The 14,444-nt window shown below is 43.9% G+C and overlaps 1 protein-coding gene across 6 annotated transcripts in view; it reads left to right on the top strand.

The window, feature by feature from the left end:
* Positions 1–5,357: 5,357 nt before the first annotated feature.
* The window catches only part of Ncoa1 (nuclear receptor coactivator 1), a 234,321-nt gene continuing 225,234 nt past the window's right edge, over positions 5,358–14,444 (top strand). For 4 of the 6 annotated variants that reach the window (XM_029484858.1, XM_029484860.1, XM_021178633.2 and 1 more), the window contains exon 1: positions 5,376–5,763. The gene's annotated coding sequence lies outside the window, so the exon portion shown is untranslated. Of the gene's footprint in view, positions 5,764–6,132; positions 6,347–14,444 lie in introns of those variants that run through there. The other 2 variants (XM_029484861.1, XM_029484859.1) reach the window with 2 other exon arrangements.

The raw sequence follows: 14,444 nt of genomic DNA, 5'->3' as shown, positions 1-14,444 counted from the left end.
CATGAAAAAACAAAAATCAACTACTGAATACCATAAAGGAAGTTGTAGTAACTAGCCACCAAGCCTGGTGGGAAGGACGCTGATCCTTATGTTCTGATAATAAGTACTGACGGACACGGGCTTATCTGTTTATCTGTCTTAAAAAATCAGCCTCGTGGGTGAATAACTTTACTGACCAAATAATGATTAAAGGCATTCTAGAACTGAGAGAAACTCTAGGAAATTTAATTGGAAAAAAAAAATCAGTTCCATGTGAGGCAGAACTCATTCAATTTACTGACTTATAGTTAACAAGTCATCCATTCAAATAGTTAAAACTCCACGAGACTCCAAAAGGAGCTGTGCACACATGCAACAGCTAGTTCTACTTAACAGCATTACAGATACAATCCTCGCCAGAGATTAGAGCACTCTAAGCAAAGCTGAATAGTGATAGGCTTAGAGTCAGGCACAGCGACTTGTAAAAGGGTCTGCAAAGTGGATCCAGGGTCCTGTTGTTTGGAAATAATAAAGTTAAGATAGATTCAGCTCAAAATCCCATTTCTAAAATGCTAGGCCTGAGTTTGTACATTGAGGCTTTATCTTTGTAAAAAAAAAAAAAAAAGGCTCAGATACTGCTATAATTACAAGCAGCAAGGTTTTGATATCTCTGACTTTAGAGAACAATGTCTCTGAGTGACGAGGAAGGCAGCAGCCACTCGGAGAAGGGAGTGATTAGGACACATCCAGCTGCACTGTGTCCTCAGAAGACTCCGCATCTTGGTAGCTCCGCAGCTGGCGCGTTCTGCGCCTATTATCCCAGCCTGATGAGGAGCTGGGCAGATTTTCACCTTCTCAGTTTGAGCTAAATTTTACTTTCCCATGGCATTCCTAAATGCCAAATGCTGTATGAAGTATCTGGCAGACATTTTACTTAGTCTTTGCAGCAGTCCTTTGAAGCAAGAGCTTGCCTCCTGTTTTACAGACGAGGACAATGAGTCTTGGAGATGCTGAGATGGTTAACACAGGGTCACAGTAAGCCGCCAGAACAATCTCAAACCTGGGGACGGCTTGTTCTAGTCCTTCCTTTGTCCTCCTTTTTCTCCTCTTCCTCTTTTTTAAAACATGTTTCCATTCATTTCATTTTTTTAAGACAAGGTCTTAACTTGTAGTTTAGACTAGCCTAAAATTTGCTAGGCATCTCAGTTGGCCTCACACTTGAGCCAGTCCTGTTGCCTCAGTTTCTCAAGTAATGGTTATAGGTGTTAGCGACCACACCTACCTCTAACCTACTCTTTTTTTTTTTTTTTTAAAGATTTTATTTATTTATTATATGTAAGTATACTGTAGCTGTCTTCAGACACACCAGAAGAGGGCATCAGATCTCATTACAGATGGTTGTGAGCCACCACGTGGTTGCTGGGATTTGAACTCAGGACCTCCGGAAGAGCAGTCCATGCTCTTAACCACTGAGCCATCTCTCCAGCCCTAACCTACTCTTCTTAACATGTATACTTTAACCCAAGGTAGAAATTAAAGACTATTCAATCTAAGATAGATAAAGCCCATGGCGGTTCACCTGTAGGGAGGAAGGAGGCTCATGTGCTTTAGGATCGTGGTTTGGGGTAAGTTTTCTGGAGGTCAGTTTGGCAAATAATGCACATTTTAACTTAGCAATCAATCTAAGAATTTAAGAAAATTATTTACAAACACCACAGAGGCACGTAATTATAGAATTACTAAACAAACAAACAAACCCCCACAAAACCCCTGAAACACTGTAAACAAACTTTTGCAACACTGTGTAAAGGCACCCAACCAGTAATGATGAAATTATATTGTTCAGCAAAAGATACCAGAGTACCAATAAACATTTATACTGTGATTTTATTTTTGTGCATAAAATGGAATAATAAGCGTTGGGAGTCGAGCTCAGTTAGTCGATTGCTTGCCTTACACTCATGAGGCTCTGGCTTCATTCCCAGCATATAGGGGGAGGGTGGAAAAGTACCACAACAAAATTTAGTATATATACAGTATTTATATGTGCATATATACCTATGTATACAATGTGTGGAAAGGTATTCATTATATTTTTATCTGGCTTACCAGTTGTCTTTTCTTTATTTCATTTATGTGTGTGGTATATGCACAGATATAAGTACTAGGGCCTGCCTGTGAGTGCACATGTGGATTCCTGAACGACAGTCAGGGGTTTTCCTGTATCACTGTCTCAAGTTGAGACAGGGTCTCACTGAACCAGAACCCCACCATTAGACTGGTCAGCCAGCAAGCTCCTGGTGTCTGCTGGTCCCTGTCCCCAGGCATACACATATTTACATGTTTTTGTTATTGTTTTTGTTTTGAATGGGTGTTGGGGATTCAAACTCAGGTTTGCAAACTCATACTCGAAAAGCTAATGTTCTTACCTACTAAACTTTTTTCTCCATCCTCTTTATTTTTTAAAAACTTTCCTTATTGTTTATATATGAGTCAGTATCATTGTTATAAAACAAAACTATTTTAAAAACCCAACAGCTAAGTCAGCTCTTGACTTAATGACTAAGGTGCTTGATGTATAGTAGCCATAAGTTTTTTTGGAACTGGGAATAATTAGGTTCTGGAGAGTTCCAATAGGCCATGTCACAGATCCTATTCACAGAACTACTACTTTTTTTTATATGTGCAAAGGATTATCACTGATGTGTGCGGTTAATAGTGTCTGAATTAACATCACATCTATCTGGGCCATAAAGTTTAAATACTGCATTAGATTTTCATTTTTCAACCTCGCCTTCATTTCATGGGGTCAGTCCTACTTGCTGATTGATAGTGCAATTTATAAATAAAGACATTTTCTTTTAGATAACTAAAGTAACTAGATTTCAGAGAGGCGACTGTGAGGTTCCAGAAGTGAATCCTTGGCTCTGGTGTGTGGGGATTCTGGGGGAGTGCAAGGTTAGCGGGGCTTACGGAAGTGACTTCCTTAGTGAAAGCAGACGGACCAGAGAAAAAGCAAACATTCAAAAAGGACACGAGAGTGGCAAGCCTGTGCTAGCAAGGGACTGTGAGTGGGCAAGGCCAAAGGGTTTATTTACTAAAACATTTCACTCCAGAGAAATAATTTTCTTTAGCACCCATGAATAGCTATAGCAATATACATACTACTTAAGTTAATTCATAATTCAGTAAAATCTTAGCAGGGTGGCAAACACCTATATTTATGTAACTTGGGAGGCAGAGGCAGGAAGACCCAGACTTCGAGACCAATCTGTGTTGTGTAGCAAGGTACTGACCAAATAAACAAACGAATAAGTATAAAACAAACAAAAAATATCTCAGTACTGAGTAGTCTGAGAATGTTTTAAGATGTATATTTAAAATTTTTAATTTATTTTATGTGTATGGGTGCTTTGCCTGCATCTGTGCCTGTGCACCACATTTGTGCCTGATGCCCAGGGAGGCCAGAAGAGTATGTCACATATGCTGGGAATGGAGTTATAAACAGCTGTCAGCCATCATGTGGGTGCTGGGAATTGAACCTGGGTCCTTTGGAAGAGCAACCGTGCTCTTAACCACTGAGTCATGTCTGCAGCCTGAGAATGGTTTAAAGTTAAGACAGCAACTCATAGTTAAAGCTATGGACACAAACCAAATCAGCTTATATGAGAGAAGAGGAAGGAACGACAATTAAACATACCCCATGCCTCCCAAACACACAAGGGAAAAGACAAGAAAAGTGTTAGTGAATCAAAGTCCAGAGAACAGGTAGAAAGAATGAGGCACAAAACAGGAGGAGGGGAGAGTAAGAAAGGAGGGGCTAGAAACATCCAGTTAGAAAAACCAAGATAAAGCTGATGTGCCCGCCACGTTTACACATCAGCAGTTCCTGAAGTCTAGTAGAGACAGGAGGACTGCCTGCACTTGTCTCGTTTGTAAGCACCAGAGGGCAGGACAAGGCACTTTGCACAGGGTAGATGGTACTTCCAGGAAACAGACTCCACAGGAGTAAACTAAGTAGATAAGACTAAGCTATCCACTAAGAATTTGATAGAGACCTTCAGGCATTTCAGCTATTAATAAGGCTGTGAATTGTGCAGGTGGTACTGTAAAGAAGGTGAGGACAGGAGCTAATCAAATGCACTAGGGTACTGACTTTGATAAGAATCAACGGAATGAACACAGGGATGGAAGGATGACTGCATAAATGAAGGCTGAGTATGGTCTGCTGGCTGCTTTATGACCATGACCAAGACAGGAAGATGAAGGCAGCACAGGGCACTCAGCAGCAGTAGGGTGAAGGTACCTGTTTTGTGAAAGAAGTCACAGGCTGTCTCAGAGAGGGCCAGCGAGATGTCAGGTTTGAGTTATGGAAGGGACATGGAGGACTTAAGGATTTTCACAGGCTGCTTTGGGGCATCCAATGCAGGATGGGAAACAGCAGAAAACAGCAGCACAAGTCAGCTAAATGAGGACAAGAACTCAGGAAAGCAAAGGATGACCGCACAGCACTTCCACAGCCAGGGAGAGCAGTGATTGGTACATTGCAGGTCTTGGGATAAGAGCTGCTTTCCAGATGATCAAGGCTCAAGGAGGTATCCTGTGGCTGCTTGATTCCTCAGGTGATAAGGAACACTACTTTTGAAAGTAGCATTTCCATTATAGAATAAGAAAAGGAGGGGGGGGGGGAAGATGTGCCCCCCCCCCCCGAGGGAAAAGATCTGTGAATGACAGACATTTTAGTCAATTCATGCAATTGTAGAGCCAGACACTGTCAGTCAGATCTTTTCATCTGCAAAAAGAAAGGGGGCAGATGATCTTTCTTTTCCGTTGTCTAATAGTCTGTGAAATCATCTAGGCAAACCATCTCTCAAATCTTACAGAACACCACCACCAACAACAAAAACGAGGCCCGAGGGATGTCTCTTACTCAAAAGTAAAACAACTCGCGAGTGGAAACAGGCCCAGGTCAGATTCCTCTGGGATCCCCAGGGCCTTCAGGTTGCTCCCCAACTTTCCCTAAACTATAAAGAACAGCTAGAGGCCATAGGTCCCACAGCCCGCTCAGGGACACTAAGGAACACTCTGGGGTTCGAGGCTTCCTGGCAGGGGGGAGAGGACTGCCCCGAGGGGAGGGTCCGTGCGGGAAGAGTTCGGGCCTCCTTTCTCACACTTCCTTAGGACTTCGGGCCCGGCGTGCCTGCGGCCGGCAGAGGGCGCGGGGCGGCTTCACGCTGCGCGGGGCTGGAGGGGTCGCGCTGCCCGGGGCGCGCCGTCGGAGCCAGAGGGCAGCGGGGCTCTGGGCCTGTCTGCGGAGGGGGCGGGGTGAGGGCGGAGCCGCGGGGGGGGGGGGGGGGGGCGGCGGCGGCGGCGGCGGCAGCAGCGGCGGCGGCGGCGGCGGCAGCCGTGGAGGAGGAGAACATGGCGGCCGCGGAGAGCGGCTGAAATGCCTGTTCTTCAGGCCGAGCGAGCGGGAGACTGACGCGATTCACCTCGTCCTGTCGTCCGTCGGTCGGAGCGCGGCCTCAAGCGCTTCGGCTGCAGTTCGCTGCTGTTCCCTCAAGCACAGCTTGTGCCGGGGTGGTTCTGCATCCCCCTTGAAGTGGGGGGACTCCTGCTCCGGAGGAGGGGGGCCGGAGAGCCGAGGCGGCGGCGGCGGGCCGCCTGGGCCCGGGGGACGGGCGCCGGGCCGGAGGAGCGGCGGAGTCCGCGGTGGCGCCGCCACAGTCGCGAGTGAGCGCGGCGCAGGGGAGCGCGGCCCAGAGGCGGCGGCGGCGGAGGCAGGTGAGTGGCGGCGGCGGCGGTGGCGGCGGCGGCGGGAGCCTCGCGGTGGGTGCAGCTGTCACGAGCCGCGCGGCCGCGGCGGCCCTAGGGGGCGGGGAGCAGCCGGCGCCCTCCGTCCCGGCTCTGCTTGCTCTGGGACCCATCTCCCGCTGCCACTTTTCTCGAGTTCCCCCGCTAGCCTGGCGCGGCTGCAGGGGGCGGAGGTCGCAGCTGTCACGGCACCAGCTGGGGGCTGCTCGGGCGAGCGGCGCGCTGCAGAGCGCCGTCCCTGCGGCGCACTCCAGTTGCCCTAGTTAGTGGAGTGCGAGCATCCGCGGAGGGCGCGCGGCCCCGGGCCGGGTGGGGAGCGGGCGCCCGGAGCCGCCGCCGAAAGGGGGAGCCGGAAGTAGGCGCGGGCGCCCCTCGGCCCCGACGAGCAAGCACGGTGACCTTGGCCAGCCTGTCAGCCTCTCTGAATCTTGTTCGCCCGGACAGCGAAATGGGGGCGACTTCGGCATGCTTTTCTGTGGGTGCAGCTTTCGACGGCCCCTTTGCCTAGCCTGGCTGCACTTGCCTTTCTCCCTTTGGGACCAGGGTTTCGGAGGTAGGAATGGGCGGATAAAGGAGATTTTCCTCTTGCGGCTGGAATTTGGTCCCCTTGGAAGGTTCTGCTGAAAGGACCTAGAAAGACAAGCAACACACGTTGGTCCAACGATTGTAGGTAGGGCTGGTTAATGGTCAGTGATGGGACTTGAGCTCTCCATAGTCGCTTGGAAGAGACTCAGAGAAACTGGACACCGGGGTCCTCGGTCCTTACCACACCTCTGCGGTGGCTCGTTTAATTTTATTTGTATATACATTAAAAAAAAAAAAGCAGTCACTCCCATGGGCCAGACACCCTGTAGTGTGAAGATGTTAGAGGGAGACGGAGGGATTGACTGTGTGTGACAAGGACAAGCCCAGGTACTGTGGCTGAAGAGTTTGGTAGGGAGAGAAACTTTAAGCTGGGGAGTATGTTAGCCTTTCTGGCTCCTCTATCCTTATAGAGACACTGAAGAGGCGAGGCAGGTGTCCTTGTGGAGAAGGTGACTTCTCTTTTTTCTCTTTCCAAACAGTTAAGTTTTTAAATGTGAAGTGTGATGTTGGCGAGTAAGGAGTTCGTAGGTGAATCGCTGTCCCAGCACCCGATGATTGACAAGAGAAATGATGGTGATGATTTGTGAAGCATAATGCTTTCACTTCATGAAGAAATCTTTTAAGTGTCTGCATGGCAGTCCTGCAGTGAAGCTCAGACTATTTGGTAAACTCGTAGGGGTGGATTTCAAGGGTTAAATTTGTTTGAGGTTTGCTTCCTAGGCTGGAATTGGTTGGAGGTTAGTCTTGAAGGGAAAAAAAAAAAAAAAAAAGAGTCGGCCAAAGGGGCCTCATCTAGCTTCACAGAAGCTGTGATGTAGCAGGAGGAGGGGGGGGGGTGTCGGATTTCTTCATGTTGGGAATAAGGTGAAAAGAAAGTATTTGCTTATTTGCTTGGGTCTTTGGCTCCCGAGCTAGAAATAGTTTTGGGTTAAAGGTAGCCATGGGATTTGATTCAGTTTCATAAATAGGCATTCCTCGAGTAATTTGTCATAAAGTAGGTAAAATGGAAGTGTTTCTACTTTATCTCTTGTACTCTGTGGAAAGGGCCAAGTTGGTTCTGTGACCTAAAGTCTGTCCTGTGTTCTCTCCATTTCTTATTCAGACTTAAGGAGATCGAGAGAAAATCCGAGGCTCATTGCTTGTAAGAGTCGGTTTGATTTTGCAGACATTTTATGTTAATCTATTACACGAATTTAATCCATACTGAACTTTGGTTTATAGATGCAAAGCTTAAATTTTACATAATTTACAGTTAATCTCTTCCTTATTTCTGAGAAAATTTATAGGGTTGTGTCTATAAAATTGCTTTTGTGTGTGTGGTTTAAGCTGAGGGAATGTTTTTAGATCTACAATTTTGGCTAAGCGGTTTTATTGAGAGAAAATAAAAACTCTATGGAACTAATGACGATTGTTCACTTTAACCGGGATTATCTACACAATGCATTTCTTTCTCCTGCTTTCTGACAACATTTGTTTTTATTTCTCCCTCAATTCCAGGATTTTATTTCTAGAAATTTGGTCTGGAATCAGAAGCAGCAGCAGTTTGTATAATCCTGAGAGCTTGCTTATACCAGGAAGCAGTAAGGGCAACCTGAGGTGGGGGTGATGGGAAGACACTGCTACTACTGAAGACGTTTCTTTGACTGCTACAGGAGTTAGGGTCACAGTATATATGTATATATGTGTGTGTGTGTGTATATATATATATATTTTTTTTTTGCTGAACTTCCCATTTTTGCATATGTGTTGATCTTTTGGTGGGCAGAGGATTAGGTAGCTATAGTGCTGGCTGGTGTATACTGTAAAACTGTTGGCAAAATGTCATGCTTCTAAATCTATAGTGAAGGGTGGTACACAGGTCTAAATAACGTAAATGTGTTGTTCCCAGGATGGAATGTTCTCTTCATGTCCTCTTGATCCTGTTAATCCAGGGAGCGATCTTCACCAGGACTTAATGTTGAGTAATCGAGGGTGGCGGAGAGGTGCTGAAAGGCGGGTCGGGAGAGAGGGAGAGAGAGTGAGGATGCCGGGCATCCCTGGGAAAAGCTGTTTCCAATCAGGCTCTGGACCAGGTGCTACTAATTGTTTTTCAAGGACGTTCAGCTCTCCTTGTTCAGTTGTCACCGGCTTCACATGCCTTCTCTTGGGGCAACAGCACCTCTGTTTCTTGTTTCAGTTTGCTGTACTTTCTGCTAAGGAGTCCAAGTTGTTTGTTGTGTTGCGTTTCTTTACAGAGTTGGCTGGCCTTAAGCTATGGTCCATCTTAGGTTTCATTTTAGGCAAGTATGGAGTTCATCCTAAGTATACAAGACTCAGTAGTTTCTAGGTTATGAATAGAGGTCCCTAGGATGCTCATTATGGCCTTGGCATTGATAATCACAGTCATTCTCAGAGGGCTAGCTTTTACTTTCCTGGCAGAGGTTCAAAAATCACTGTGGTGGGTGCTTTGCTGCGTTATCTGCAAACTCTAGATGCTCACATGGGTGTGGGGTTGGATGGAATACTCTGGCTTCAGGAGCTGGATGACAGAGCCCTAGATCTGGTCCAGGTTACAGAACTGTACAGAATTTTATGTTTCTCCTCATTTGTATAGATTTGACCCTACAAATAGAATAGACTAGAGATCTCAGGAACAGATTCCTTCATTGTTCTGTCACCTTAAGCAATCATTTTTTTCTTTTGTCATTGGCCACTGAGGATAAATAGACCTTGTGGGCTCTTTCTTTCTTCCTTCCTTTCTTCCTTTCCTTCTTTCTTTCTTTCTTAACATAGGAAGTGATGTGTAGGCATCTTAAGCTTTACATTTTAGTTAGACTGTATGCCTATTCCTTATTATATGGTGCTGGGTCATAAGATAGCCTGGTGGCAGCTGGTACTATTCTTAGTTACTTAATTTAAGGATATATAACCTTTTTTCCTATAACCTAGTGTAGTTTTGGAAATGGCTCGTGACTGTGTGGTATTTGAGTTACTGCAAAGCATAGAAATCATTATTTTATATTTTCCGGGACATACTGCTTAATGTAGTAGGTCATTATTAAACACTGACACCATGTGTAAGTCTTCCATTAGTGCAAGCTAAAGAGGTTGCATCCTGGTTCCCTCCATGAACCCATCCATAGCAGAGTATTTTATTTATTTTGTGATAAGGAGAGTTAAACCCAGGGCCCTTTGAATGCTAGGCAGGCCATTTATCGCTCAGCTGAGCCCCCAGTTCTTTCTCACTTGGATTTTGACACAGTTGTGCTGAGTTGCCCAGGCTGTGTCAAAGTTTCAGTCCTCCTGCCTCAGCCTCCTAGTAGCCAGGATTACAGAGGTGATATGGCTGTGCTCAGATCACAGAACAGTACTTCTGAGATTCTCTAAAGTGACAGGCTTCCTTAGTGTAGGAATCACATTGAACGGTAAGTAACGTATGCCAGAATAGACACTGTCGTTCTCTGAGGTGAAAACAATCAGTCAAGTCCTGCTCACCTTTTGTTCTTCTAATTCACACACACACACACACACACACACACACACACACACACTTTAATGAGGAGGGAAGGGACATGGATTGTATTGAGTGACCCTGGAATCTTATGGCTAGGAACAGAGATCAGACTGATAAGAATAGATGCCAGAATAGAGATGTAATCCCACCATCAGAGTCAGAATCCTAACAGCAGATTCTCCAACTCTCCCACAGTGATGCCTTAAAAAACAAACAAACAAACAAACAAACACAAACAAACACTTATTTGTGTGTGTGTGTTTGGCCACACTCATGCCATGGCACACATGTCTAAATCAGAGGACAGCTTTTGGGAGTGGGTTCTCTCCTCCTGCCATGTGAGTTTCAGAGATTGGATTTGGGTCCTATGGCTTCTCAGCCAGCATCTTTACTGACCACATCATCTCATTGACCCAGGTCCTATATTTTTATCCATTTTGTTTGTAGCTTTTTACCCATCAGTTTGTAATTTTGAGGCAATTTTAAGGTTGTTTTAGAAATTGAACCTTGACTTTCATCAGAGGGGGTGTTAGGTCGTGGCTCTTCCAGGTTCCTAGCTTCTGCAACCTTGGGTACTTAAACCTTAGGTTTTCATATTTAAAATTGGAACAATGTACTCAAATTCATATTATTGCTTTTAAAAATGAAGCTAAGTAACATTGTTTAGCTGTGATCTGGCACATAGTAAACATCAATTTGTTAGCAGGTGGACATTCCACTCCCAACCCATCACCAAGGCTCTCACTCTTTCCTTCATAATTTTCTGTATGTTCTTTTCTTTTTTTCTGGTTGAATAATCTGATCCCCGGCCACTTGACCCTGTGTGGAGCAGTGGGAGTCACTGTGAAGGTCTGAGCTTCTTTGCCATCAAGTGAGCTATTGGTCAGATTTCATTTTTCTTTTTGTGCTAAAATTATAATTTATGTTTAGAACTATTTGTCTTGTATTTGTTTTTCTAATTTATTCTACACATAGTGTATTGGCTGGTTTTATGTGTCAACTTGACACAGGCTGGAGTTATCACAGAGAAAGGAGCTTCAGTTGGGGAAATGCCTCCATGAGATCCGGCTGTGGGCTATTTTCTCAATTAGTGATCAAGGGGGAAAGGCCCCTTATGGTGGGACCATCTCTGGGCTGGCAGTCTTGGGTTCTATAAGAGAGCAGGCTGAGCCAGGAGTGGTGGCGCACGACTTTAATCCCAGCACTTGGGAGGCAGAGGCAAGCTGATTTCTGAGTTCGAGGCCAGTCTGGTGGTCTACAAAGTGAGTTCCAGGTTAGCCAGGGCTACACAGAGAAACCCTGTCTCAAAAAACCAAAAAAGAAAAAAAAAAAAAAAAAAAAAAAAAAGAGCAGGCTGAGCAAGCCAGAGGAAGCAAGCCAGTAAGTAACATCCCTCCATGGCCTCTTCATCAGCTCCTGCTCCCTGACCTGCTTGAGTTCCAGTTCTGATTTCTTTCAGTGATGAACAGCAATGTGGAAATGTAAGCTGAATAAACCCTTTCCTCCCCAACTGCTTCTTGGTCATGATGTTTGTGCAGGAATAGAAAGCCTGACTAAGACACATAGCTACTGGGGGAAAAAAAATTCTTTCTAAATGTCATTTGATGTTTTTCGTGAAGATTACAAATTTATCAAACCCTAAAACGTTTAAGTGAAGTCTTTTATTTCCCATTCCAGAAAATCTTCTGTAGATAATGTCAGAAATGCTTTATAACCTGCAAAGTACTACATAAGTGAAGAAAGCATTATAATCTCCCAGAGTCCAGTTTGGGGGACACCACAGTAAGACCCTGTCTTAAAAAATAGTCACCTGAGAGAAACCCTGTTTTGAAAAAAAAAAAAGTCATCTCTAGAGATGTTACTTCTTAGCTTACCTGTTTCATTTTCTTTTCTTTTTCTTTTTTTAAAGATATATTTATTATTGTATGTAAGTACACTGTATGTGGTCTTCAGACACACCAGAAGAGGGCGGCAGATCTCATTACGTTGTGAGCCACCATGTGGTTGCTGGGGTTTGAACTCAGGACTCAGAAGAGCAGTCAGTGCTCTTTAACCACTGAGCCATCTCTCCAGCCTCTCATTTTCTTTACTTAAATTGTGTCTCCTTTTCTTTTATGTTCTCTTGATATTCAAAAACAGTGTCAGAACTGGTCTATTACAGCTGGTCTCCACTCCATAAGCATCACTGACTTTTCTGCATAGGCCCTCCTTCTTTCTTTCCCTGCCTCCTTCACTCCCTCCCTAATCAAACTAGTATATCCTTGAGGTTGCAGGAACCACAGCATTCAGAGTAGAAGAGCTTTAAGGGTTATTTAGAATAATCTCTGTAACATTATAGAGGAGATAACTAGGTTCAGGCTAAAGATTTTGGCTACCAAGATTTAAAATTTTAGGAATTCTAGTAAACTTTGACGTAATCTCTGAGCTAAGGAAGGAAGTCAGCCCACGGTTATCCTTAGATCAGCCAGCCATTTATAGAGAATACCCAGAAGGGGTCGTGATGTAGCTTAGTGGTGAGTGCTCACCTAGCTTACCTGAGACCTTATGTTCATTCTCCATTACTGGTCAGGATGAATAAAGAAAACATTTTTAAACAATTTAAAAACATTTTTTAAAAATTTAAAAAATGTTTCTGTATTGAATATGTATAGGGTTTTTTTTTTGTCATCACTCTTTAAATAATACAGTATGATAAAATTTAAAGCCTTGATATTGTATTAGGGTTTGTAAGTAATCTAGTAGTACTTTAGAGTGTACAAGGTTAGGAATAGAGGTTATGTGGAAACACTATGTCATTTTATGTAAGGCACTTGGACACCCATATATTTTGATATCTCCATATGTTTCTGGAATCAGTCTCTCATAAATACCGAGAGACAACTTTAACACGGAAGTAATTAAGACCATTTCCTCTCAAAAATTTCAAAAAGTATTTGGAGAGGAATACCTGCTTTTCTTGTATTGCTCTCATTCAGAATCAGCAAATATTTATTGAGCCAGGTATTATGCTAACTCTACAAACCACATTTTATAAACGAGGAAATAAGGTTCAGGGAAGTTAAGTGGCCAGTGTAAGATCACACGGCTTGTAGGTATTAGGATGGCATTGGAGCCATGGATGGCTGACTGGAAGTCCCATTCATACCTTTAAACTGGCCTCTATCCAAGAGTGCTTGCCACACTTGGCTAAATTAGAGCCAGTCCTCCTTTCTGGACTTTGGGTTCCATACAGACACTGTAAGACTCCTGCGACTTTCTTTCTGGTAACCTAGGTACCATGTATAGTGAAAGTGTGGCTTTAAGATTCTTTGCTCTCTGGTCTCACCTTTGTACTTTAGTAATGTTGATTCTTTTGTGCTTCTGTCCAGAGAAGCTTATCTTTGAATGGCTGGTTTTGGATTCTTAGCAATAAAATTCTGCCTCTTAAGTTTTGATAGTGTTTAAATAACGCTTAAGGTATTTCCTTTTGTTTGGAACAAATTGTTTGATCATTCTCTGTGTTTGCAGTGTGTTTTAGATGGTCATCCTAGTCTGTTTTAATATATTGTATCTTAAAATTTTGGTTTGCCTATATGGTTGAAATCTTTACATACTTATATTATCAGTCATAGATTTCATTGTTTGTATGTATATATTTAAATTGAAGGATAAAATGCCCTTGTTTTTTGAAATGTATAATACTGGCTTTACTTTGGTAAGTTTGTTTGGAGGAAATCAGGGAAAAGTTATTTTCCCTGGCTATGCTTCGGGAATCCTTGGACTTTAGATGGCACAGGAAGTCTGTAATTGGTTCTAAGTAGCACTGAAGCTACAGGAGTACCTGGTTCAAGGTGCTGTGCTGTTAAGAGATAAGGAAGTAAAGCAGTAAGATGCAGATTCTATTCTTAAGGTGACTATGACCTAGGAGAAGTGATAAGACAACACATGTACCTGTAATAGTAATTAAATGTGATGCGGGCTGTGAGAGGCATGCTGGGACAGCTGTGTGCTTGAGGATCCAGGGAGAGAGAGCAAGAGAGCAGTTATCTCATTTGAGAGAGAGATCAAGGCAGTTTTCATGGTAGACATGCACTGAAACCTGGGCATGCTTTCTGTAAGGGTGGGATGAAGAGGGCAGTGTTCTCAGAAAGATAAAATGGACAAGCAGCAAAGGCAAGTGACAAAGGTGACTGTAGGAGACAGGAGAACATCAAACTAAATGAGAGTGGAAGCAGACTTCAAATTGAAGTCATGTGATGCTGACGGACTTTTAATGACAGAGATAGTGGGAACAGTATGTAGTAAGTATGTAGATCATAGTGGGAACAGTGTGTAGTAAGTATGTAGATCATAGTGGGAACAGTATGTAGATCATAGTGGGAACAGTATGTAGATCATAGTGGGAACAATATGTAGTGAGTATGTAGGTCATAGTGGGAACAGTATGTAGTATGTAGATCATAGTGGGAACAGTGTGTAGTGAGTATGTAGATCATAGTGGGAACAGTGTGTAGTGAGTATGTAGATCATAGTGGGAACAGTATGTAGATCATAGTGGGAACAGTATGTAGATCATAGTGGGAACAGTATGTAG

This window comes from Mus caroli, chromosome 12, assembly GCF_900094665.2.
Source record: "Mus caroli chromosome 12, CAROLI_EIJ_v1.1, whole genome shotgun sequence".
Taxonomy (NCBI): domain Eukaryota; kingdom Metazoa; phylum Chordata; class Mammalia; order Rodentia; family Muridae; genus Mus; species Mus caroli.
The sequence above is the reverse complement of the archived record's forward strand: the minus strand, read 5'-3'. Positions and strand labels throughout refer to the sequence as shown.